Source organism: Passer domesticus, unplaced genomic scaffold, assembly GCF_036417665.1.
Source record: "Passer domesticus isolate bPasDom1 unplaced genomic scaffold, bPasDom1.hap1 HAP1_SCAFFOLD_58, whole genome shotgun sequence".
NCBI lineage: Eukaryota > Metazoa > Chordata > Aves > Passeriformes > Passeridae > Passer > Passer domesticus.
Genome location: NW_026990164.1, coordinates 730,415 through 754,102, shown reverse-complemented (window position 1 = coordinate 754,102; position 23,688 = coordinate 730,415).

Here is a 23,688-nt window from a genome sequence, read left to right as displayed (position 1 = left end):
TGGGGCCGCCCCCAGCCCACCCAAAGTGGCCCCAGTTGGAAGGAATCCCTGGCCCCAAGTGTCTAAGGCAGCCCGACAGGATCTTTAGGAAGGGCTCAGCCCATCAGCAAACGCTGCCCTGCTCTGCGGGCTCAGGGCAGCAGAAGGAGCCCCCAGGGCTGCCGAGGCAGCCGCGCTGGCAAGGGCACGGGGCCTTCCAGGGAAGCTGGCACGGCCTCCTTGGGACACGTCCTGGCTGCTGGCCATCCTGAACCCGCGGCTGTGACAGGCACAGGGAACGTGTGGGCCAGGGCACCAATGCTGCTCTGAGCCCTGGGGCCCGGGCAGCGCTGCCATCAGCAGGTGTGGCAGAGTCCCCGCCCAAGCAGAGCTGCCACCCCCTGAGCCCTGGCAGCGCTGCTGCCCCTCTCCTGCCCCAGAGACCTGTGCCCCGGGGGGCTTGTGTGCCACAGGGAGCCAAAGCCCACGTGCACTGGGGGCTGTGCTCCTCCCTGCAGGGGCTGTTGGCAGGAGCGCCTGGAGCACTGCTGCAACACTTGGTGTCTGGGAGAAGGCAGAGGCTGTTAGTCATGATTTTTTTCATAGAAGGGATTGCAGTGTGAAAAACAAGGTTCACTCTCCTGTAAAAAAATTAGAAAATGTAATAAAGTACAATAGGAGAGAATAAAGCAAATATTTTTGACTGGATGCCTTTTGCCATTCAGCCTAGACTATCCCAGCTATTTTGAAAACACTCTTTGTATACCATTTCTATTGCATCTGCCTGTTACATATTTACAAACAATTATGCATGTTGAACTTTTCTCCAAACCAGTTTCCATGTTTCAAGAACTGTTTAGCATGGCTCCTCCTCATGTCTGCCTTTTTAGAGCATGCGTATTCCTTGTTTGTGCTTTTAGTCCATTCTTATCATCACCTCCATTTACGGGCTTTTGTGGATACTGACAGCCTGGTCAGTGAGAAGGCCACATAAACATTCCCAGGAATTGTTCTGGGGAGTTTTGAAAAGGCTGAGAGAAAGAATGAAAACAATCTTGCGGCTGGTGTTTTGAACAGTTGTTTTCTGATAAGATGGTTACCAAAGGGCATCTTCTTAATTAGCCAGTGGTGACGGGGTGTTGATTAAATGACCAGTCAGGTCCAGCTGTATTGGAACAGTGTATAAAAAGGAATGGCTTTCTAATAAACTCAGCATTAACCTGCTGAAGAGAGTTAATGTGTCACTTCACTTCGGTTCCTGACTCAACGGTGACAGGTTTTGGTCCACATTTTCTTCAGACCGTGAGTGCTGATAGTTGACATATCTGTAGCAGGTGTCCTCATCACATGTTCATTGGATGGTATCCCATGCAAGCAGGCATTTCAACACAAGCATACTACATCAGCTGTTTCTAAGTTTTAGTTAACAACAGAAATGAAAACGAGATCTTTATAGCAAAGTTCTTTTAACACCACACATATAGAATCCATTTCAACATTTGAAAAGGCCAGTATTGTACTGTGTATCTATAACAGCAGCAGCAGCACCTGAACACCACCAGCTGCTGAATTTCACAGGACAGTCAGATTATACAGAGGCACTGCCATGTTTCCTTGTGTTCTGGGAAAAACGTCAGCTCAGTCTTTGATGTTCAATGCTCCAGCTGCTGCGTGTCTGGCAGTGGTAGCTCATGTCCAAACACAACTGGGTGCCTGCTAAGCACGGCACTGGGGAGCCACAAACAGGGAAGTTCAGGCATCGCAATATATCAAGCTTCCAACAATCTCTTCTCCATTTCCAGATGCAAACATCAGCAAACACATGCTGAAAAAGTCAATGAGTTCCAACATTGCCAGGATATAAATTTCACTACCGAAACCAAGCAAGGATTGCCCACAAAGCCTTTGGAAACATTTCCTGGATGAATTAATGTCTCTCCCATGTAGGGCTGTAATAGCTGAACATCTGCAGTGCTGGAAGATTCCAGGTAGAGTGGGAACAAGTCCACAAAATTTCTGTACAATCTGAAATAGGGATGCAGGGCTGGACCAAAAGCTTTCCTGGGATGATGCTACTGAAATCCATTGCGTAATGATGCCCAGAAATTAATCAAAGCAAACAGTACTGCGTAGTATAAGGCCTATGGGGCAGGAATTTAATTTATTCGACATGGGGAGTGAGGGGCTTCAGTCTACCACAAATTCATTCTGGAATGAGACTCCCAATGGAGCCCCAGTGCTGCGGGGCGGCCCCGCGGCTCCCCGGGCAGCAGCCGGCCCTCTGCCCCCTGCGGAGCCCGGCGCCAGCGGCTGCTGGCCGCGCCTCAGGGCTGTGCGGGCAGGGGAGGCCGGGGCTGGGCGCAGGGAGCGCCCGCCACAGGGGCTGAGCCCGCGCCGAGCCTTCCCTGCTGCCGCTCTCTGCAGCTGGCAGAGGACACGAGCCGAGCGGCCGAGCAGCTGCGCCGGGCCCTGCGCTACCTGGAGAGCCCCCAGGAGCCCCTGCGAGAGGCGGCCATCAGGTTCATGGGTGAGCCCCGAGGCCGGGCTCCCTCCCCGGCCCGCCGCAGCTCGGCCCCAGCCCCGCCCGCTGCCCCGGCAGCGCCATCCGGGCCCGGCGCCGTGGAGCCCCGCCTGGCCCGGGCGCTGCTGCCGCCCTCTGGCAGCCGTGCCCTTGGGCGGCAGCGTGCGGCAAGGGCCCGGGCTGAGCCCTGCCGGGCCAGCAGGGCGTGTGGCCGCAGCGCTGGCAGCGCCGCTGGCAGGGAGCTGTGCCGCTGCCGCCCTGACAGGCTCTGTGTTCACAGGGGTGGCCGGGCGGCTCCTGAGGGGGCAGCCAGGAGAGCTCCAGCTCCTCACTGAGAGTGAGTGAGGGCAGCGGGCTGACAGCGGGGCTGGCAGGGAGAGCTGCAGTGCCCGGGCAGGGAGCTGCCATCCCTGTCCTGGCTGCGGCAGGCTCACTCCCTGTGTGCATGAGGGGTGGCATGGGCAGAGCACAGAGAGATTGCAGGGATGTGGGAGTGTGGATTCGTGGCCAGCTGATCCAGTTGACAACCCCTCTCTTGTGGCCATGGCCAGAGCTGGGTGGGATGGCCCTGGCAGGACGGTCTCCTAGGATTCCCACCGATCCAGGCTCTGACTGTGGCTCTGTTCCTCTCCGTTCCAGCCCTTCAAGCCCTGAGGAGAGATGACAGCCCTTCCCAGGCATACATGTTAGTTCAACAGATAGTCAGTGGGAGAGCTGCAGAACTGGCACAGAAGAACCAGAGTTTGTTGAAGACCTGCAAATGCCATGGAAGATGAGACTGCCTTGAGACCAGAAGAGACCAGCTGGATCTCCAGGCACAGCTGATGATTGGCACAGCTGAGCCTGTGGGAAACTTGCATGGCTTCAGCCCTCTCCCTGCTTATAGATAGCTCCCTCCCTCCAGCGCTCAGACTCTGCCCATCCCTTCTTTTTCCCTCCATTCTCCCTCCCTGTTCACGGCACTTTCCCTCTAGTCCTCAGATCCTGCCCTTCCCCTTTTCCCCCTCCCAGCTCAACCCTTTGCTTCGCCTTCCATGAATAAACAGTTTGGCTCCTTCACTTTGCCTGCATCCCTGTGGAGCTGCAGCAGAACAAATCCGGGGCCCTGGGACACACAGGCCCCTGCTGCCGTTCTCTGCCACGCCGTGTTTTGTGCACAGACCCAGAGGAACGAGGGCAGCTCAGGCTGGCACGGTCCCTGTGCTGAAGGTGCAGTTCCACAACACTGTGCAGGTACAGATCCTGCTGAGCACACGGAAGGCCAGCAGTGGCACAAGGAGCCTGTGTGTCAGGATCCAAGTCGTGTCTAAGGCCCTGCCACATTTGGTCTGCTGCTGTGCACGTCAGCAAGATAATGAAGAACAGACAGTGAAGGAAACCTTATGGTTGAACTGGTGGGAATGTGACCCTTGAGAGAAACAATGGATTGGTCAATTGATGGGAAGTTAACCTGTGAAAGTGGAACAGCACACAGTGGAGCTGTGGTTGGCATGGAGGTGGTATCAGAAGCCATTGCGGCCTCATCTGATGCACTGGCCAAGCATGAGATGACGTCCTAAGTGGAAAAACTGCAGAGGAGGAAATGTCAGGCCTGGTTCTGGTGTGGAGGGATGAAAAGGACAAAATGCACGCCCTGTTGATGCAGGGGATGCCCTGAAGGTGGGTGGCCTGCCTGCCCCTCCCACTGGAGCACCACGCTGAGATCCCCTGAGAGGAGCCCAGTGCTCCTTGCTCCTCTCTGCTGACACGTGAGCCTTTGTCTGGTTTTGGGGTGGCCCTGGCTGTGTGAGGGCTGCTACGTAGGCACGAGACAGCCAGTCCTGTCCCGCTGGGTCCCAGCAGTGCCTGGCAGCTGTCCTGCATCCACGTCAGGATGCTGGCCAAGAGCGGTCCTGGAAGCTGAGGCACAGGTCAGGGCCCATGGTGTTCCCTCAGGATACAGCAGTCCCGAGGGGTCTCCCTAATTCAAAGAAGTCTGCAGACAAATGCATTGTCCACGAAAAGCCCTTTTATTGAGCTGACGGGAGGGCAGGGGTCTGCACCCCACCAAAATGCTTCTCTGCCATGTATAAATTTCAGTGGGTTGATGTAGGAATTGCATCAAAAATACCATCCATCTTTACCCTGCTGAGGTGATTGCATAGGCAGGGGGTTAGAAATACATTCTGTCAGATTCCTGTACTTGAAGCTGATGTCCAGGTGCTGGCCAGAGCGATCTCCATGCCCTAAAGCAGCACTTCTTCCTCATGGCTTCCCTGCACAGGGCTCATTGCCTACTTGCCCTTCCTTCTTCTGCTAGAATGTGTCTAAAGCTTTTTTCAAGTCCCTCTCCTGTCAAGTTAGCCCCGCCAGGTTTTTCTTATGCTAACTGGTGCTAAGTACTTCCCTGTGTCTGTGCTAAGTACTTGTTTGCTTATGTGAATTGCTTGTGCTTGTGTCAAACAAAGGCCTTGTTTCATCCTCCCCTTCTCTTTATCCTGATGCAAATTCTTTTGCAAGATTCCCTCCACAGTCCACAGGACATATGTACTGTTATGTTGCTCTTTTAATTTTCTACCACATCCATAGGTTCATGATGGTTTAGAGGAGGGTTAATTTTTTTAAAAAGTAGAACGGGTTTGCTGAGGAAGCTAAAAATCTGAGGAGCTGTTGGTGATTGCAGATTTGTCCATCACAAGAAGACATCTGACTCATGATGTTCTCTAACTTTCCCTATTTTGGTGATGATTTTGGTAACTTCTTTGATACCAGTTTGAGTGTCCATAAGGCTCTGTGAGATGCATTTTTGACTTCTGCCACTGGCCATTCTATATTAGGCTCGTACAGCATTTGTTTTAGTACATCAATGTTCCTTTCAGTTTGGAATTTGGGTGCTTCATGATACACATCGTACACATTCTGCATAATCTGAAGAGAAGTTATTGTGTGGTGCAGCTCAAGTCACATCCACTTTTGGTTGTGAATTACAAATAGAGAAGGTAGTACCATTAGCAGTTTCATTTAATGAATCTGTGGTAATAGTTGTGCAAGCAGATCTCACACAGGCCAAAATTGGAATTACACAGTATTTTGTTGCATTCTTAATGGTTAATGTCAAACACTGCAGGGTTCTGTTCATTCTATGTGAAACTGACCAATTGCCACCAAGTGTGGAAGTCTTTTTCAAACTCCTTTGTGGTTTCATTTTTAGGCATGATTTAGTTAATTCTCATGGTAATTTCCCCCAGCTCTCCTTTTTTTAAGTTTTCCTGAGATTACAGACTGTAGCCACAGCTGAACTGGTCTACACTGAAATGCTAAAGAAATGTTACCCTGTAGTTTCCCCATAAAGCCAACGACTGCTGGAAACAATCCTGCTGTGTATTGTTGGCCAGAGTGGTTAATAGGTTAGCTGCCAGGCTGTGGGTTTGGGCAAGTGTTAGCAGGGCTGATCTGAGAGGAGTTTGTGTCTGTCCAATATAAGAATTCACAGTGCTTCATTTATTGGCTAAGACTTCTTGATCAATAGAATTTCATATTCCCAGTTCAGACCCAAACCATCCCCTTAAGCCTTTTTTAGACCTATGATTTGGTGTCTGGGAATGCATCCATGACTCCCAGCCTTTTAGGCTTTGCTGTATGAATGGGTAGTATTGCTGTTTAATTTTGGATCTATTAGCCTGTATCTTTACATCCAGCATTTTCAGAGAGTACCTTGGATTTAGAAGCAACAATTGTTCATTTATTTTTCTTACCACAGAGTGAGAGACTATATTATTTCACACATGGGTCCTGTGCTATGCCATTGTTTGCTCATGTAAAGTTGTTTGTTTTAATTTTAAATGTCTGTTGTGTGACCCGTTCTGTTTCGCTCCTTGTCGAGTACCCAAGGCATGGTAACAGGTTTCTTCAGATACATTGCCTGCCTTTAGGCAAGCGTTTCAATAAACTTCAGAAACCTTACACTGGCCCCTGGTAGTATTACAAAGGACACTTACTTTACTAAAGTTCCTACTACAAATGGCTGAGTATTCTGAGTACCTCAGCCCATAAGAGGATGTAGTTGTGCTGTCAGGATTCCATTCATATCTGGGTTGCCATCACACGGTCATGACATTGGGCATAATATACCCTAACAGGATGATTGTGCTCCCAGCTTCCCCTCCAACTGGATTGGTGACTATTTCTGATGGCCTGGAATAAGCCAAGAATGAAATTCAGTTCTCAAAAGCAGATGCTCTGTGAGACCTGTTCCATGTACTAAGCATACCAACAGGACAATTTATTATTCTAGTGGCACAAGAGCTGCCTGCTGGAAACAATATTTGTTGGGTTGCATTCCTGGCAGGCTCAATTCCTGTATCTCTGTGTGATGATGGTCCTCCCACCCCACCTGTGCACTGCAGAAGGAGGGAACTACCTTGTGCTAGGTTATAGTCTCCCATTTTAATTTGCATAGCACAAAAATCCTGATAGGAATCACATGAAAATGGATTCACACGCTGCTTTTTAGAAAGGTCACAGATGTGCATGGTCACAGTAATAATCACAACTAAAAGAGGTTTGTGAGTTTCAAATTCACACGCCATAGAGGTCCTGCTTTCAGGTGGGACAAGAAAGGCTGGCATGGCGTCAGGTTTTCCTCAATCTTCAACTGCTTGGTCATTAATCCTTAAAATAGCATAAAGTGTTTTTACCTTATTATTCCCTTTTAGCCAATTAGGTCCCAAATATTTTTGAATGTTCCATCTAGCAGGATCTCGCAGGCCAAGGAGATCATGATGGTAGTGACAGTCACCTACTGTGGCTTGGATTCTGATCAGAAATATCGGGAAGATGATGATGATGGTGTGAAGCGCATCTTGGTTTCTTCTGTTCTTTCTGAGGTCCACTTGTGGACTCCTCTTGCCTTTTGCAGAAGTCTTTTAATTCTGGAACAGTGTAGCCAAGAGGTTAACACTTCAAGCTTTAAAGGCTGTATAAGTGATTAATAGTACCAAATAGAGTCCTTTCCATTTTGGGATAAGAGGCTTTCCCCCAGGGGATTTGACATATACCTGGTCCCCAGGCTGGATTTGTGGAGAGGAGCATCCTCTTGCTCCTCTGCTCAAAATGTGTTGATTTATTTGATGCCGTGTCCTGGTTTAGGGCAAGTTTGGGAGATAACCCCCAAAGGGGCTTCTCTACAAAAGCAGATTCAATTGCCCCTCCCCCCTCCAACCGGTTCGGGAGAAAATATCTCCTTGGAGAAAAGTGGAAAGAAACCTGTTTATTAAACAATAGAAACCAAACAATATTAAACAATAAAACTTCTCACTGATCCAAGGAAAGCAAACTCAGAACAGTCCCCTCCCCGGGTTGCAGCTCGGCTCACTCAGTCTCTGATCAGTCTCTCTGGTGCTGGAAATGCTGCTGCCCAGGCCCAGCCAGGGGGGCCACAGGTGGAGCTGCCGGTGCTCTTCTGGGTGTTCAGTGCAGAGCAGGCTTGAACAGGTCCAAGAAAAAAGGAAAAAAATCACAATCCGGAGAACTTCCTTGCCTCAGCTAGCTAAAACTAACTAAAAGCAAGAAAAAGGGAAAAAAGGAGCTCTGTCCGGCTGTCTGTCCATCCGCAGACAACACAGTCCAGGAGCAGGAATGTGGAGGAGTGAGAGCAGTCTGAAAACAAACTGCGCGCTTCTTCCCTCCCCTCCTCACTGTCTGGAAGAGAGTCTTAAAGGTGTAAAACTTATTATTCAGTATAAACAGAACAAGACGATTGGGGATTAAAGCGTCATATAGTCAACCCAGGACATTCCACCCCTTATCCCCATATCGTCACCTTACTACTAAAACTAATATATATATTCTAACTCTACACACACATACATTATACATCTAATATACAGCTATAGACAGACAATGGTGGCAACATTCAGCAAACAGTGATATTTATACATGGTTCTCACCCAACAATCAGATCTCCCTGAGGTACACATCGTGTTCTTCCATCTTTTTGCATTATCCACCATGTGCACCCTGGTCCCTGAGCAAAAACAACCCTGCGAATGGGTTTGTCTGTACTCGAGGCAGGATTGATCCAAACTGTCTTCCCTAACAAACCCCTGACATGTACCACTGGGACTTTGTCTCCATCTACTCTGTGCAAAGGCTCTGATTGGGCAGGGCCCACTCGGTTAGTAGAGCCTCGGGTATGAACTAACCAGGTGGCCTTTGCCAGATGCTGCTCCCAATTTTTGAAAGATCCCCTACCTAAGGCTTTTAAGGTGCTTTTTAGCAGCCCATTGTACCTTTCCACTTTTCCCGAAGCTGGTACATGGTAGGGGATATGGTACACCCACTCAATGCCATATTCTCTGGCCCAGGTGCTGATAAGGCTGTTCTTGAAATGAGTCCCGTTGTCTGACTCAGTCCTCTCAGGGGTACCATGTCTCCACAGGACTTGCTTTTCCAGGTGCAGGATGGTGTTCTGGGCAGTAGCATGAGGCACAGGGTAGGTCTCCAACCACCCTGTGGTGGCTTCTACCATTGTGAGCACGTAGCGCTTGCCTTGGCGTGTCTGGGCCAGTGTGATGTAGTCAATCTGCCAGGCCTCCCCATACTTGTACTTGGACCACCGCCCACCATACCATAGGGGCTTCACCCTCTTGGCCTGTTTGATGGCAGCACACGTCTCACAGTCGTGGATAACCTGAGAAATACTGTCCATGGTTAAATCCACCCCTCGGTCTCGTGCCCACTTATAGGTGGCATCTCTACCCTGATGACCTGAGGCATCATGGGCCCATCGAGCTAGGAATAACTCTCCCTTGTGCTCCCAATCTAGGTCTATCTTGGACACCCCTATCTTTGCAGCCTGGTCTACCTGCTCATTGTTTTTGTGCTCCTCATTGGCTCTACTCTTGGGGACATGGGCATCTACATGGCGGACCTTCACAGGTAGCCTCCCTACCCTGGTAGCGATGTCTTTCCACTCTTCAACAGCCCAAACTGGTTTAGCTCTACGCTGCCAATTAGCCTCTTTCCACCTCTCCAGCCATCCCCACAGAGCACTGGCTACTATCTATGAATTAGTGTAGAGGTAGAGCTTTGGCCACCTCTCTCTTTCAGCAATGTCCAGGGCCAGTTGAACAGCTTTGAGTTCAGCAAGTTGGCCTGATCTACTTTTTCTTTCAGTTGTCTCTGCAACTTGTTGTGTGGGGCTCCATACGGCTGCTTTCTACTTCTGATTCATTCTTACCATGAGACAGGAACTATCAGTAAAAAGAGCATATTGTGTTTCTTCCACTGGCAGTTGGTTATACGGAGGAGCTTTTTCAGCACGTGTCACTTCTTGTTCTTCTTCATCAGTGAGACTGAAGTTTTTACCTTCTGGCTAGTTTGTAATTATTTCCAGAATCCCAGGGTTGTTCAGCTTTCCAATACGGGCACGCTGTGTTATGAGAGCAATCTACTTATTCCATGTAGCACTGGTGGTATGGTGGGTAGAGAGAACCTTTGCTTTGAACATCCACCCCAGTACTGGTAGTCGGGGTGCCAGGAGGAGTTGTGCTTCAGTGCTTATTACTTTTGAGGCAGCTTGGACTCCTTCATAGGCTGCTAAAAATTCTTTTTTTGTTGGAGTATTGTTGGCTTCAGACCCTCTGTAGCTTCCACTCCAAAATCTTAGTGGTTGGCCTCGAGTCTCCCTAGGCACCTTCTGCCACAGGTTCCAGGACAAACCATGGTTCCCGGCTGCAGAGTAGAGCATATTTTTCACATCTGGTTTTGTCTTGACTGGGCTAAGGGCTACTGCATGAGCGATCTCCTGCTTAATCTGGACGAAGGCTTGCTGCTGTTCAGGGCCCCAGTGGAAAGTGTTCTTCTTACAGGTGACTAGATAGAGAGGGCTCACGATCTGACTGTACTCAGGAATGTGCATTCTCCAAAAACCAATGGTGCCTAGGAAAGCTTGTGTTTCCTTCTTGTTGGATGGTGGAGACATTGCTGTGATCTTGTTGATGACATCAGTGGGAATCTGACGCCGTCCGTCTTGCCACTTCACTCCCAGAAACTGGATTTCTTGAGCAGGTCCCTTGACTTTGCTCTTCTTGATGGCAAAGCCAGCTTTTAAGAGAATCTGGATGATTTTTTGTCCTTTCTCAAACACTTCTGCTGCTGTCTTCCCCCATACAATGATGTCATCAATATATTGCAGATGTTCTGGAGCTTCACCCTTTTCTAGTGTACTCTGGATCAGTCCATGGCAGATGGTAGGACTGTGCTTCCACCCCTGGGGCAGTCGGTTCCAAGTGTACTGCACACCTCTCTAGGTGAAGGCAAACTGAGGCCTGCATTCTGCTGCCAGCGGAATGGAGAAAAATGCATTGGCAATATCAATAGTGGCATACCACTTTGCTGCCTTGGACTCAAGCTCGTACTGGAGCTCTAATATGTCTGGCACAGCAGCGCTCAGTGGTGGAGTCACTTCATTCAATGCACGGTAGTCCACCGTCAGTCTCCATTCTCCTTCAGATTTACACACAGGCCAGATGGGGCTGTTGAAGGGTGAGTGGGTTTTGCTGACTACCCCTTGGCTCTCCAGCTTTCAGATCATCTTATGGATGGGAATCATAGCATCTTGAGTGGTTTTATACTGTCGACGATGCACTGTGGAAGTGGCAATCGGTATCTGTTGCTCTTTTCTCTTCAGAGGCTCTATTGTAGATGGATTCTCAGATAGTCTAGGCAAGGTATTCAATTGCTGGACGCCCTCTGTCACTACAGCTACTATCTTAAATGCCTACTTCAGTCTTTTTGGGTCTTTGAAATACCTACTTTGGAGATAATTTATGCCCAAAATACATGGGGCTTCTGGGCCAGTCACAATAGGATGTTTCTTCTACTCATTTCTAGTCAAGCTCACATCAGCTTCTACTAAAGTGAAGTCTTGTGATCTCCCTATTACACCAGTGATAGAAACGGATTCTGTCCTTACATGTCTTGATGGAATTAAGGTACACTGTGCACTAGTGTGGACTAAAGCTTTATACTCTTGTGGTTCTGATGTGCCAGGCTAACGAATCTACACTGTCCAGAAAACACGATTTTCCTTAGCCTCTACCTGGTTAGAGGCAGGGCTCTTCTAAGCTTGGTTATCTTTCTTTTCTTGGGCATATATCTTAGAGGTTCCTTCAAGGGGATCGGATATGTCATCATCATCATCATACCTGGCAGTTCGGCTATGGGCAACTGGAGTTGCTTTTCTTGTGGTGGAACTTCTTCTCTGAGCTCTGTCTTCTTTCAATTCATGCACCTTTCGGGCCAGAGCAGCGGTGGATTTTCCATCCCACAGCCTCAAGTTTTTTCTATAATCGCGCAGGAAAAACCACAGCTCAGCTGGTGGGGTGTACTTTCTCTCTCTATCTGGGGAACGTCTGTGTTGGGTACCAGAACTTTTGATCTGTACTGCTGAGATTTGGAGAAGGTTTTCTTTAATCTCCTCTCTGAGCTTCTTATGATTCTCCTCTATCTTATCCTCTAATCTCTGCAGACGTGTTTCCACTGCTGCGATTCTGGCATGTGTTGGGCCGTGTACAGCATCTGCATAAGCTCGGAGCTTCTTTGCCATGTTAAGCATGGTCTCATCCCTGTCATCCCACTTCATGATAGCTAGAGCAGAAGCATATTCGTGTGGCCCAAGTCGTACCAGTTTTCGCCACATCACAGATGTGCATGGTACCAAGTCTGGATTCCTAGTTGTTATGTCATCTGAGAAGATAATCTCAGCCACTGCCATTTCTCTCAGGCATTGAATCCCTTGTTCTGTGGTCTTCCACTGTGTTTGCTGCATGTAGAGATCATCGGCACACAGGTATCTTTGCGCTACACTGTCCAAGACCCGTGCCCAGAGGCTGTGAGGGTTAGCCCCCCTCATCATGCCTTGGTCGATGACAGGATCATGTGACAGGGATCCCAAATGCCTCGCTTCAGTGCCATCCAGAATTGTAGCCTCGGCTGCAGCATCCCAAAGACAGACTAACCAGCTAATTCTGGATTCATCAGATGGTCGGGTGTAATCCTTCCTTAGGCCACGCAGGTCCTTCAGGGAGAAGGACTCAATATTGGCTTCTGATCTTGTGCCAGTTGCTTTGACTCCTGATTTTATGTCAGGAAATGTTGAGGGTCCTTCTCCTGCATCATCATCATCATCATCATCATCATCATCATCATCATCATCCACTGGTCGATCGGTCTTGTCTGTGCACTTCCCACTTCTAGTGCTAGTAGCAACAGCTATTGGTTGAGGCTTATTGTCTGGTTTAACTGCTGGCTTTGAGCCTGGGGTGTTGGCTGGAGCCTGAGTGACTGGGATAGCTCTTGATGTATCTCTCTGCCCTCTTTCTTCTGTCTGCTGCCCTAGAGTATCTAGCAGTGTGTGATAAGCATATGCTAGGGCTTAGCTCACTGCAATGATCTTTTTCTCCTTAGGGTCATTATGATATTTCTCTTTCAGATATTTCTTCACCGTAGCTGGGTTCTGAATTTGTTCATGGGGAAAGTCCCAGACTATAGGGTCAGAGAATTCTTTCAGGATTTGGCCCATATTTTCCCATTCTCCACCCCACTCAGGATTCTCCACATGTGGGTCTACTTCTGGGTCAGGGGTCTCATCAGCCCTTCTAGACATCTCAGCCCTCATTCTAGAGAAGCTGTAGACCATATAGAGGAAGCTTACCAGATTAAATACCAGAAAGATGGTGTCTTTAACATTCAGGGGAAACTGAACATTCTCCAAAAGTGACGTAACAGATTCAAAGGAGAAGAAGGAAAGGAAAGGCTGGAAAGCCTCATTCCCCGCTCCTCCTCTAACTAGCTGGGTGTAATTACTAATAAATTCTCAAAACATACTGTTAGAACTGGGATGCAGGGTAGGACAAAGAAACCATAAACCACACATATCATAAACAGACGCCAGTATCTTTGTAAATGCCCTATAAAGCATTATCACCAAGGCCAGCACAATAGCTAATCTAATCCGTGTCTTTTTACTGCAAAAACTACATGATAGGGACAATAATTTTAGTGACCAGAAAGGTATTGAAACCTCAAAAAGGTCTAGAGACCAGAGCCACATAAAGGCCTCCCCAAGAGACATTACAAATTCAAACAACATGGCTACTGGGTACTTTAACTTAGTACACAGCAAGCATAACCAACCTGCGATCAATAAAGGGTTTTTTTCTACTTTCTCAAGCCGCACGTTGGGCGCCACTAACTGTATTTGTCTTGGTTTAGGGCAAGTTTGGGAGATAACTCTTAAAGGGGCTTCTCTACAAAAGCAGATTCAATTGCCTTTCTTTTTTCTAACTGGTTCGGGAGAAAATATTTCTTTGGAGAAAAAGTGGAAAGAAACCTGTTTATTAAACAATGGAACCCAAACAATATTAAACAATAAAACTTCTCACTGCTCCAAAAAAAAAAGCAAACTCAGAACAGTCCCCTCCCCGAGTTGCAGCTCGGCTCACTCAGTCTTTGATCAGTCTCTCTGGTGCTGGAAATGCCGTGGCCCAGGCAAATGCCGTGGCCCAGGCCCGGCCAGGGGGGCCACAGGTGGAGCTGTTGGTGTTCTTTTGGGTGTTCAGTCTAGAGTAGGCTTGAACAGGTCTAAGAAAAAAGGAAAAAAAAATACAGTCTAGGGAACTTCTTTGCCTCAGCTAGCTAAAACTAACTAAAAGTAAAAAAAAAAAAAAAAAGGAAAAAGGAGTTCTGTCCGGTTGTTTGTCCATCCGCAGACAACACAGTTCAGGAGCAGGAATGTGGAGGAGTGAGAGCAGTCTGAAAACAAACTGTGCGCTTCTTCCCTCCCCTCTTCACTGTCTGGGAGAGTCTTAAAGGTGTAAAACTTATTATTTGGTATAAACAGAACAAGATGATTGGGGATAAAAGCATTATATAGTCAACTCAGGACATGTAGTTAAAAACATTTTGTGGATTTTAATTGTAATTTTTTTTTGTTTTGCTTACATTTTCATGGTTTTTACGCTGTTGTAAAAAAGCCATGGGAGAAGCCTTTTTAATGAATAAAGGTAGTGGAGTTGTGAAGGCCAGTGGGCCAACAGGTAAAAGTCTACAACTGTCCCCTGGATGGAAAACCCCTCAAGCAATAACCACTCTTGTCAAGGTGAGAAGAAAGGCTTCTTCCAGCATGCCTTGCTGTGATATGCAGATTCAATGTATCCCATTGGCCCTTCCCACTCTCTCCACCCCTCTGCCCTCATCCCATTGGCCCTGGTGTACTGTCCCGCCCCTCAAGAACCCTATATAAAGCTGTGCTTTCCCTGCCTGAGTGGCTCCTAGTCCCCAGACTTTCCTGAAGAAGAAGCTCAATGAAGGCTCTCCTTGGAACCCCACACAAAGACCCCATCTCTCTTTCTGCGTCGCCTGGATCTCAGAAGAGCAGAAATCACCCAGCATGAGCGCAGTCGTGCCTTGTGCTCCTGAGGAGTCTTTTCCAAGACACTTCTTTGGGAAGGTACTCTAGACAGCCACCCACCACGACAAGTGGTGCCCAACGTGAGGCAGCAATGCTAAGGGCCCTGAGGCCCTGATGATCATTGATTGCCAGCGTACCAGACACACTCCCCTTGGTAAGAAAGGAGAAGAGCTGAGCATCAGAGGCAGCAGAGAGCGGGTCAAGACCAACAGCCCCGTAAGTCTTTTTTTTAAAAGTGCTGTCAAGCTAGGACAATTTTATAAAGAAGACCCAGGTCTCATCCCCAAGAGCTTTCAGGCCAAGATTGCAGGAACCCCCAGTCCTAGTGTTGCGTGGGGGAAGGTTTACAGGGACAAAGATAAAGATGGGAACAATAATTACAAAGGAAGAACAGGTCATTTATAAACATTTTAATTTATTTTTAGATTCTTAAGGGACAGAGTTTTCTAAATGGGATCTGAAAAGAATTGTTTGGTGGCTTTACAACACTTTTCCTGGTGCATCTGCAAGACTCCATATTTACCATCAACTTTTGGGACCTAGTTTGTGTGAAGAACACTCACTATGGCACCTGAATTGCTGCCCATGTCCTCTGCCATCCAAGAGACCTTACACCATCATGCAGCACATGGAGGCCTCCTGCCTTTGGTCATGTCTCCCATAAAACCCCTTCTAGCTTCTGTGAAGCTCCCCTTATTCTGCCCCTCTCTGATTTTCCCATACCCTCCCCAGTCCCTGATCTGGAGTAGTGTTGGCCATGCCATCCCAGACCCTCCTTTTCAAGATGGTAATGGTCACACCACCTTGAAACTGTTTTCCAGCTCTTCACCTTCTCTTCCTGGCTCTGATCTCGCCTCTGGCTCTGCCTCTTCTCCCGAATGCACCATCTCTGGAGGCTCTGACCGTTCCATCATAGGGCACGCCTCTTCTAGGGAAGATGGAACCAGAGACCCCGCTCTGGAAACCATTCTTTTTTTTACTCCGCCAAAATGGTGGCGCCCATAACCCCCTGACTGGACCCCCAGACAACTTGCTACAGTTACCCAACATACAACATCAGGGCTTCCACTCTCTCTCCTGAGAGGGTCTCCCCCTTAGTTGCCTCCACCAGCACCATACAGCCCCTCTAAAGCCAGGCTGATCCATCAGACAGTTTGGGACATGTGTTCCAGTGTCGAGAGCCTCCTTTAAATGCAGCCATTGCCATCTGGACTCCCCAAAGAAACTTCATATTCAATGAATTTGTGCCTGCGCCAGTGACCACCGCCATGGATTGCAGTGGCAGGCATCTCCAGCATGCTGTGGCAAACTGCATTCAACAAAGTTTGACACCTAGAGCTCCCAAGCGCCGCCAGCAGAGGAGAAATCATCACCAAGCCTGCTCCAGACAGCAAATTAATGTAACTGTACAAGTTTTCTATAGAAATCATAACACTTCCCCTTTTATTCCTCCTTCCTGGTAAATATATTTTCAGTTGTATTTAGATAATTTTAAGTTTAACCAAGTTCTAGATCACCTTGAAGATGTGTTTGTTTGATTAACCTTTTACAGCTCCCCAGTCTTCATTAAAAAGGAGTAACTTGATTTAATAGTATTAATTGAAGTGATGTAAGCTATTCAATACCAGTATTATTATTTTGTTGGTTAAAGTTGATTTAGTTTTTACAGACTGTTATTATCTCTTTCAATTTTAATATATACAAAAATGTAAATAGTTCTCAACTAAAGTTACAAGAATTTAATATGACAGAAACAATCCTAACTCCCATTATTCATGTTAAATCTTTAAATGCCTCTATTTTAATTAATTGGAAAAATCGAGTTTTTAGAATGCACTCTTTATACCCTGTCTATTGTCCTTTCTGCAAGGAACCCCGCAGAAAGACAATATCATATTGTAAAAGTATGTGTCTGTCATAGGGTAAGAAGGAAGTGAGTTTTTTTGGGAAGCTGTGATTAAAGCAATCAGTGCTTAGATTTGAATATTGGCACTTAGCTTGGCCACTGAAGGTATGGAGTGCCTTTGAGAACACCAGGGGTGAAAAGAGCAGAGAACTCCTAAGAGAACTTTCTTGGTCCCAGTCCGTGAAGCAAGTCAGACCTTCCCTACCCAGCCAGGGCTGGGTGGGGGAGGCGAAGCCTTGCGGCTGGGTGAAGTAGGCCGGAGCTTCAGGCAAAGGAGGGGAGGTGAAGGCCTTGTAAGATGAAAAAGTGGAACAGCCCTGAAAAGCATTGAGCCACCCCCTACTCCCCAGGAGAGAGAGAAAGCCAGTGCCTGTGCTGCCTTAAAATTCAATATCACAGCCTGACAGCACAGCTGGCCAGAAGGAGAAGTAAGGGATGTGGCACAAAAAAAGTGCCCAGCAGCCGTGGGAGTTCTGATTGTAAGACAAGGAGTGATAGTATAGAATACTTGAAAGACTTAAAGGGAAGAGAAAGAGGAAAAAAAGGAAAAAGAAAAGAGAGACAGTGAGAGTGAGAAAAAAGGACTAGTTTACTTAGATTAATGGCATTAAGTTGAGAACAAAGAAATGAAAGAAAAGACTTTCCTTAAGTGTTACTTTGATTATTACGTTAAACTTATTTTCTTACCTATACCTTTCAATCTTTACATATGTCAAAATTATTTTCTTGTATGTACCCCTTTCATGTTTAATCTTTCCATTAAGATTGTTTATTGTCTGAAGTTTAGCTAAAATTATCAGTTCTATAATTGTCATTTACTTGTTAATAGTGTTTCACTGTTCATTCTTATGTCCCCGGGAATCCCTTTATGAGTTGTCCTAATGCCTCTAGAAGTTACTCCATAAGTATGAAGGAATTTAAGTTGAAGAGTATTCTGGGGCCATAACTTAAAGATTGTTCTCCTGTTTCTAAAAGAAATAAAAAAGGGGGAGTTGTTTTGTGCCCCCGCCCCAGGTGGCAGGGATTCTACCCAGACAGACAGCATGGGTTGAGGGGTGTGATTTAAAGAAGATTCCACCCCTCCACCCTGTGGGGCATGTCCCTGGAAGTCCGGAAAAAGGCATTCCACTCCATCTTGTCAAAGAAGGAATGGCTCCAGAATGTTCTTCCTTTCCTGTACCCCCATTGGTTTCAATTCTACTGCAATGTCCTCACCTTAGTTTTTTCCATTGGTTGTCCTCCTGGATTCACCCATTTGCGGTCCCCTGCTCCTTCTGCTATTGGACCCTGACCCTAAATGCCACCCCTAGCCTGTCATATAAAACCCATGACTACCCCCTTGTTTCTTGTCTTGGTCGCTGGCACAATAAAGGATTGAGACTTTTGCTAAAGCAAGAAGCATCCTGTTGCCTGCCTTTCCCTGTTGGTCATCGGTGCCTGCCTGAGGTCTGAGACTCCAGGGCCCAGGGGAGTTGTTGCAGCACAGGCCCCATCCCACTCAATTTGGAATTTTAGGAGGTGGCAGGCCATGGGGGGCCACAGGCCCCTGGGCTGGATGCAGGTCCCTGGACACGAACGCCAGCCGTTTTTCATGGGCAACAAAACTGACCAGGCCAGTTTGCTGATGTCCTTTCCAGGAGGTGCTTCCCACTGCCAGGGCAGCCTGAGCTTTAGGTGGTACCAGGTTGCCTCTGGGAGACATCCTGCGCCGTCTGGGATTTCAGGAGGCAGCAGACTAGTTGGGGTCACAGGCCCCTTGGCTGAATGCAGGCCATTTTCCATTGGAAACAAAACTCACCACCCCAGTTTCATGGTGTCACTTTGCAAGAGGCACTTGGCACTGCCAGGGCAGCCCGAGTTGGAGGTGCTGGCAGCTTGGGCCTGGGAGACATCCTGTGGCATTTGGGATTTTAGGAGGCAGCAGCCCACTTGGGGTCACAGGCCTCTGGACATGAATGCCAGTGGAGGAAAGATATAATGTTAAAAGCATGGCCCAGGCAATGCTCCTTTGACAAGTTCTGCCCTGAGCTTTCCTCAGGAAGATCTGAAATGTTCAATGTCACCAGCAAAAGCTCCTGCAATGGCTGCTCGCCATCAGAGCAGGGCTGTCAGCTGTGAAACAAGTGCTGCCACAAGCAGCAGCTTACCCAGGGCAGCAAATCAAGAGCTAGGAAGGAGCTGATCTGAAGGCCAAACTTCCTTAGCTCCTTCTAAAAGAGCTGGAACAGTTCCTCTTTCCAGTGCGGTGGAATGCTGGGCACCACAGCTCTAGGTGAGAACTGGGCACAAGTTTTCTCTCACTGAGTGCTGTGATGTTTTCTGGAGGAGCTCTGGGCTTCTGTGCGTGCTGGCCACAATGAGGAGAGAAGGAATCAAGTGCACTGACACACCTTTGCCTTGAGCATAACCCAGCCTGGACCAAACACACTGAAAGGTTTCCCCCTGTCTCAAAATGGCAGGTCCACTGTTTGACAACTCAGGTTGGTTTGGTGTCAAGGAATTTCCCTGAGAAATACTCAGTTTGTCTTCCTCTCTGCCTTTCCCTCAGCAGCCTTGGGGATGCTCCTATGTGAAGCCATCTGTCTCACAGAGTTTGAGACAACTTAAAACAGGATACTGTGCAATAAGTCGTCTCCTCTAAACTGTTCCAACAATCCCTTTCCAGGAATAGGAAATTATTACTAATAGATGAAAGTGGAAAAAGACCCCAACAGTTTATTAACAAACAGATCCCCCTATGACACGTGTTACCAGGAGCCGGGATCTCTCTCAGGAAGAACAGGAGCTGTCATGGAGTAGTTCTAGCAGCTGATGAAAGCTCGGTGGCTTGTCTGGCATAAACTTTCTGCCAGTGGCAGAGCTCCATGGAACAGTCACAGCAGGTGAAGCAGCTGGGCTGGAGCCCCTCAGTGCGTTTTCTCCCTGGCGTGGCTCAGCTCACAGACTCTTGGGCTGGGAGCGGGGCTGTTCCACTTCTGCCAGCACCATGTCCCTGGGCTTGGACAAACAGTTTTCTGCTAGGAGAGCCCTGCACTCTGTTCCACATCTCTTTCAAAAAGGCCCAAACCAACTCCAAACACTCAGTCTACAGCAGCTTTTCACAATGCGCTGCAGAAATCCAGGACTGCTGCAAGTGTTGGAAGGCTCTTGTCTTGTTCCTGCCAGCAGAATTCTCTGTGATTTTATGCAATTTTATTCAGATGCAACAGGAGAACTGAGGTTTTTTATTAAAATATTCCATAATGAGTAACAAGCCTCGGGAGCATGAGGTACAGAACTGACATGTGAAAGCATGAGCATATCCTCCAAAGTGGTCAGTTTAATTGTCCATTTTATTACTCTTCTATTTACTCCACACTAATAAGGAAACGCAAGCTTTGCTTGGAGGCAAAGCAGGCATGGGATACACTAGGATCCCTCGCAGGCTCACCAGGGCTGGCAGTGACAAAGCAGACAGACTGCTTCACTGAGAACCACTACAGAGCTACATCCCTATGTGCTTTTAAGTAGCATGGTATTATTAAGAGCTCCTTTTCTGCATGAGATGCAAAAAGGAGGTCCCAAATGATCTTCATGCAAGCATGCAGTAAAGACCTGATCCTGCTATCCTAATGAGGCTTTTGCTTTGGCAATGACACCCTTCCCATTCATCTTTTGAGGCAGACACTTGCGGTCTTCCCCTACACCCTTGCAAGGCTGGCAGTTGCTGCTTCCCATTTCCTGTTCTTCCCTAGAGCCAGTACAGTGGCTGCTTTGAAACAAAAAGCCCTGAGATCTGGATAGCTTGGAGGAGCATGAAATGCTAATTGAGTGTTCATGGTGGTCATACCCAGGTCTGCACTTCCCAGTGCTCTGAAGCAGCAGCAGGAGGACCGTGCATCATTCCTGTTGGTGGATGTTCATGTTTCTGGTGTGCAAGAGCAATGACTTGAGGAGGGACAAAAATGCCCCAATTCAAACAGTGGCTGTGCAAGGAGATGTGAAGTTTCACTGCCTTTTCTAGGATATTTTAGAAAGATGTAAGAGAATATTGTGGCATGGAGTAGGTACCTAATTTTGTCTCCAGAGAAATCCCCAAAGGCCACATTCACTCTGCTGGTGATGGCAACCCCAGCAGCTCACGGGCTAGTTTTCCCTGCAACATGCCACCCTGCCCTGGCTTTACTAGGCCAGGACTAGACCCATAGCTAAGCAAACACATGCAGCCAGGTGACATAGAATTTTTCTTTCAGAAGACCTAATTAACACAATCCCATGCCGTTTCTTCTGTAACATCAGTAGGTGGCAACCATGAGAACTTTGCTGGCAAAAGGTTACATTTTGCACTGGGCCTAGAAGTGTTTTTCCCTAAGGCAAAGCAAAGTGAAATGTGAAGTTCAAAAGCTTCAAATGCCTATAAAAGGAAACTGCGGAATAATTTCTGGAAAGGCAGCGTTGTCAATGATCATGCAGCCCACCCACAGCTGGAGCTGCATCCAGAATTGCTTCTTCCAGCTGTGCAGGAATTCATTTCAGTGGCAAACACTGTTCCATGATGAACAAATTGTCCCCTAGCTCTGGGCTGAATGGCACCCAGGCTGCAGTACAGATTTGAGGAACCCTTGTCACTTGTTATTGGCCTCCCAGTGCACTCATCCTTCTGCAAACAAGGTGCAAACAACACAGCTGGGCTGCTGTCCTGGGTAAATATACATACAGACGGTTTTTCCAAATCAGTGCATCTTTTCCCAGTGAAAGACACGAATTCTTCTTACCTATGAAATTGTGATTGAAGACACCTGTGAGCCAGATCTGTGTGAGATTGCAAAGGAGCAAAACTTTGGGGTTTGGGCACATTTCTCTTTGTTTCTTTGCTCAGGCCTTTTCTGAGCACAGAACACACCTATGTAGAAAGCTTTTGACTATACAGGATCTTTTGGATCCATTGTCCCCCAAACAAGTCAACAGGTGGCCCTGTCGTAATGCCAAGTAGCAAAGAGCAGCACAAATGACACCAAGAAAACATGGCCAAAGAGGAAGAGGAGAGGCCCAGTGAGGAGGAAAGGATGTGGTGAGACACTGGCACATTGAGTGAGCTGCACTCCCACCATCTCTAGGCTAGCAGGACCTGGTCTCACATTCTTCTCCTGGTTTATTTAAATTTAATTTATTTATTTACTTTTTTTTCATTATCAGTATAAAATATATACAATTAAAAATAGGTAATCAAGATGTAAAGGTACAATCAAAACACATTTATTCAAAACTACATCTAAGGATCAGAACATATGTACATCTACTACAAAACCTAACATATAAATCCTATTCTTCAAACAATCTTCATACAGGCAGCAGCTTCTTCCTGAACTTGGAGAAAAGAGAGCTCTTCTGTACAGCAGGCAAGGACTTTGTGGGTAAGGCACCATGGGAATTGTCCAGAGGAACCTTCTCAGTAAGACTGTAACCAGTCAGATCTGCAAAATGGAGACACAAATTTTAACAGGGGCCACAATGCAAACCTAAAGCAGCTAAAGCTCCATATCTCATGGGACAGACTTCCTGCAAACTTCTAAACAGCTGCACAGGGAAACATGCTCTTGCTGGCAGGCACTTGAGGCAGGACAAGGTAAAACCCTGGCCCACTTCCACAGGAATGCCACAGGAGCACCCTGGCCTCTGGGCTGCCCTGGGACAGCAGGGAGCCCAGAGCCCTGTGCTCTCCAGCAATGGCTCAGCTGCACATGCACCTTCCTGCTCCTCTGCCTGCCCCACAGCTGAGCAGCCCTCCAGCTCCACAGGCACTGGCAGCAGCACAGCTCATTGCAGGGCCACATGCAGGGCACAGCTGTTCCCTGGCAATGTGCACAGGCTCTCTGGGCTGCCACAAGACCCTTCCTCCCACCAGAGATTGGCCCAGCTCCCCCTCACCTCTGTGTGAGGCTGAGCCATGATCAGCCTTCACCTTGTCCTCAGTCTGGAGTTGCTTCAGGCCCCCCATGCCATGACTAGGAAGGGCGATGGAGAGAGAGGGGGCAGGTGCACACCCTTCCTTAGCATTTGGTCTCTTTTGGCACAGCTAACAAGGCAGATCTGGAGGTGTCCAACTCAGCACGTTGTCATCTCTCTGGAGAACATCATGCCTTCACCAGCCCAACATTTTGGAGAGGTTTTCCCGCACATGTGGAGGCTGGCTGGCAGCACATCTCTTCAGCTTGGTGCCCATCACCTTGTGGAGGGCAGAGGCAAGCTTGGTGGCCACAGTGCGGACATTGGCGCTTCGCACCGGCAGCGCCTTGTTCTCCAGGAAGGACCAGAGCACGGGCAGGGCGTCGTGCTGGACCACTTCAGGGCTCCTGGCATAAACCCACTCCACAAGCACTGCCGGGAGAGAGACACAGCTTCTCAACCACCAGCCTAATGCAAACAGGGATCTACCTCTGCATTTGCTAATTGGAAGCCTTCTGGCTAAGATCAGCAAAATAGCACAGAGCCCCATGATCCAGAAACGGGCAAAGCAGCTGATCATCCTGGAAACAGAACCACCAACCCCTCAGGACTAATTTCTCCAACCACAGCCTTGTCCCTGTGGCAGACTTTGTACCTTTACTAAATTATTGCACAATCACTTTCTGCATGAGCAATGAATGAAATGTCCAGTTGCTTTTTATTTCCATTAAGAAGTTGTCTAAACCCACACTGAAGATTTGGAAATGCACCATAGAGAAGAAATGGAGGGATTTCTAACAAAAGGGATGATTCCATTTTCATAACTTTGATGTCAAGTGCCACATGTTTAATCTGGCTCTTCCCTTTGCTCAGTGGCACACTGCAAAGGGCAGGATTAGAATA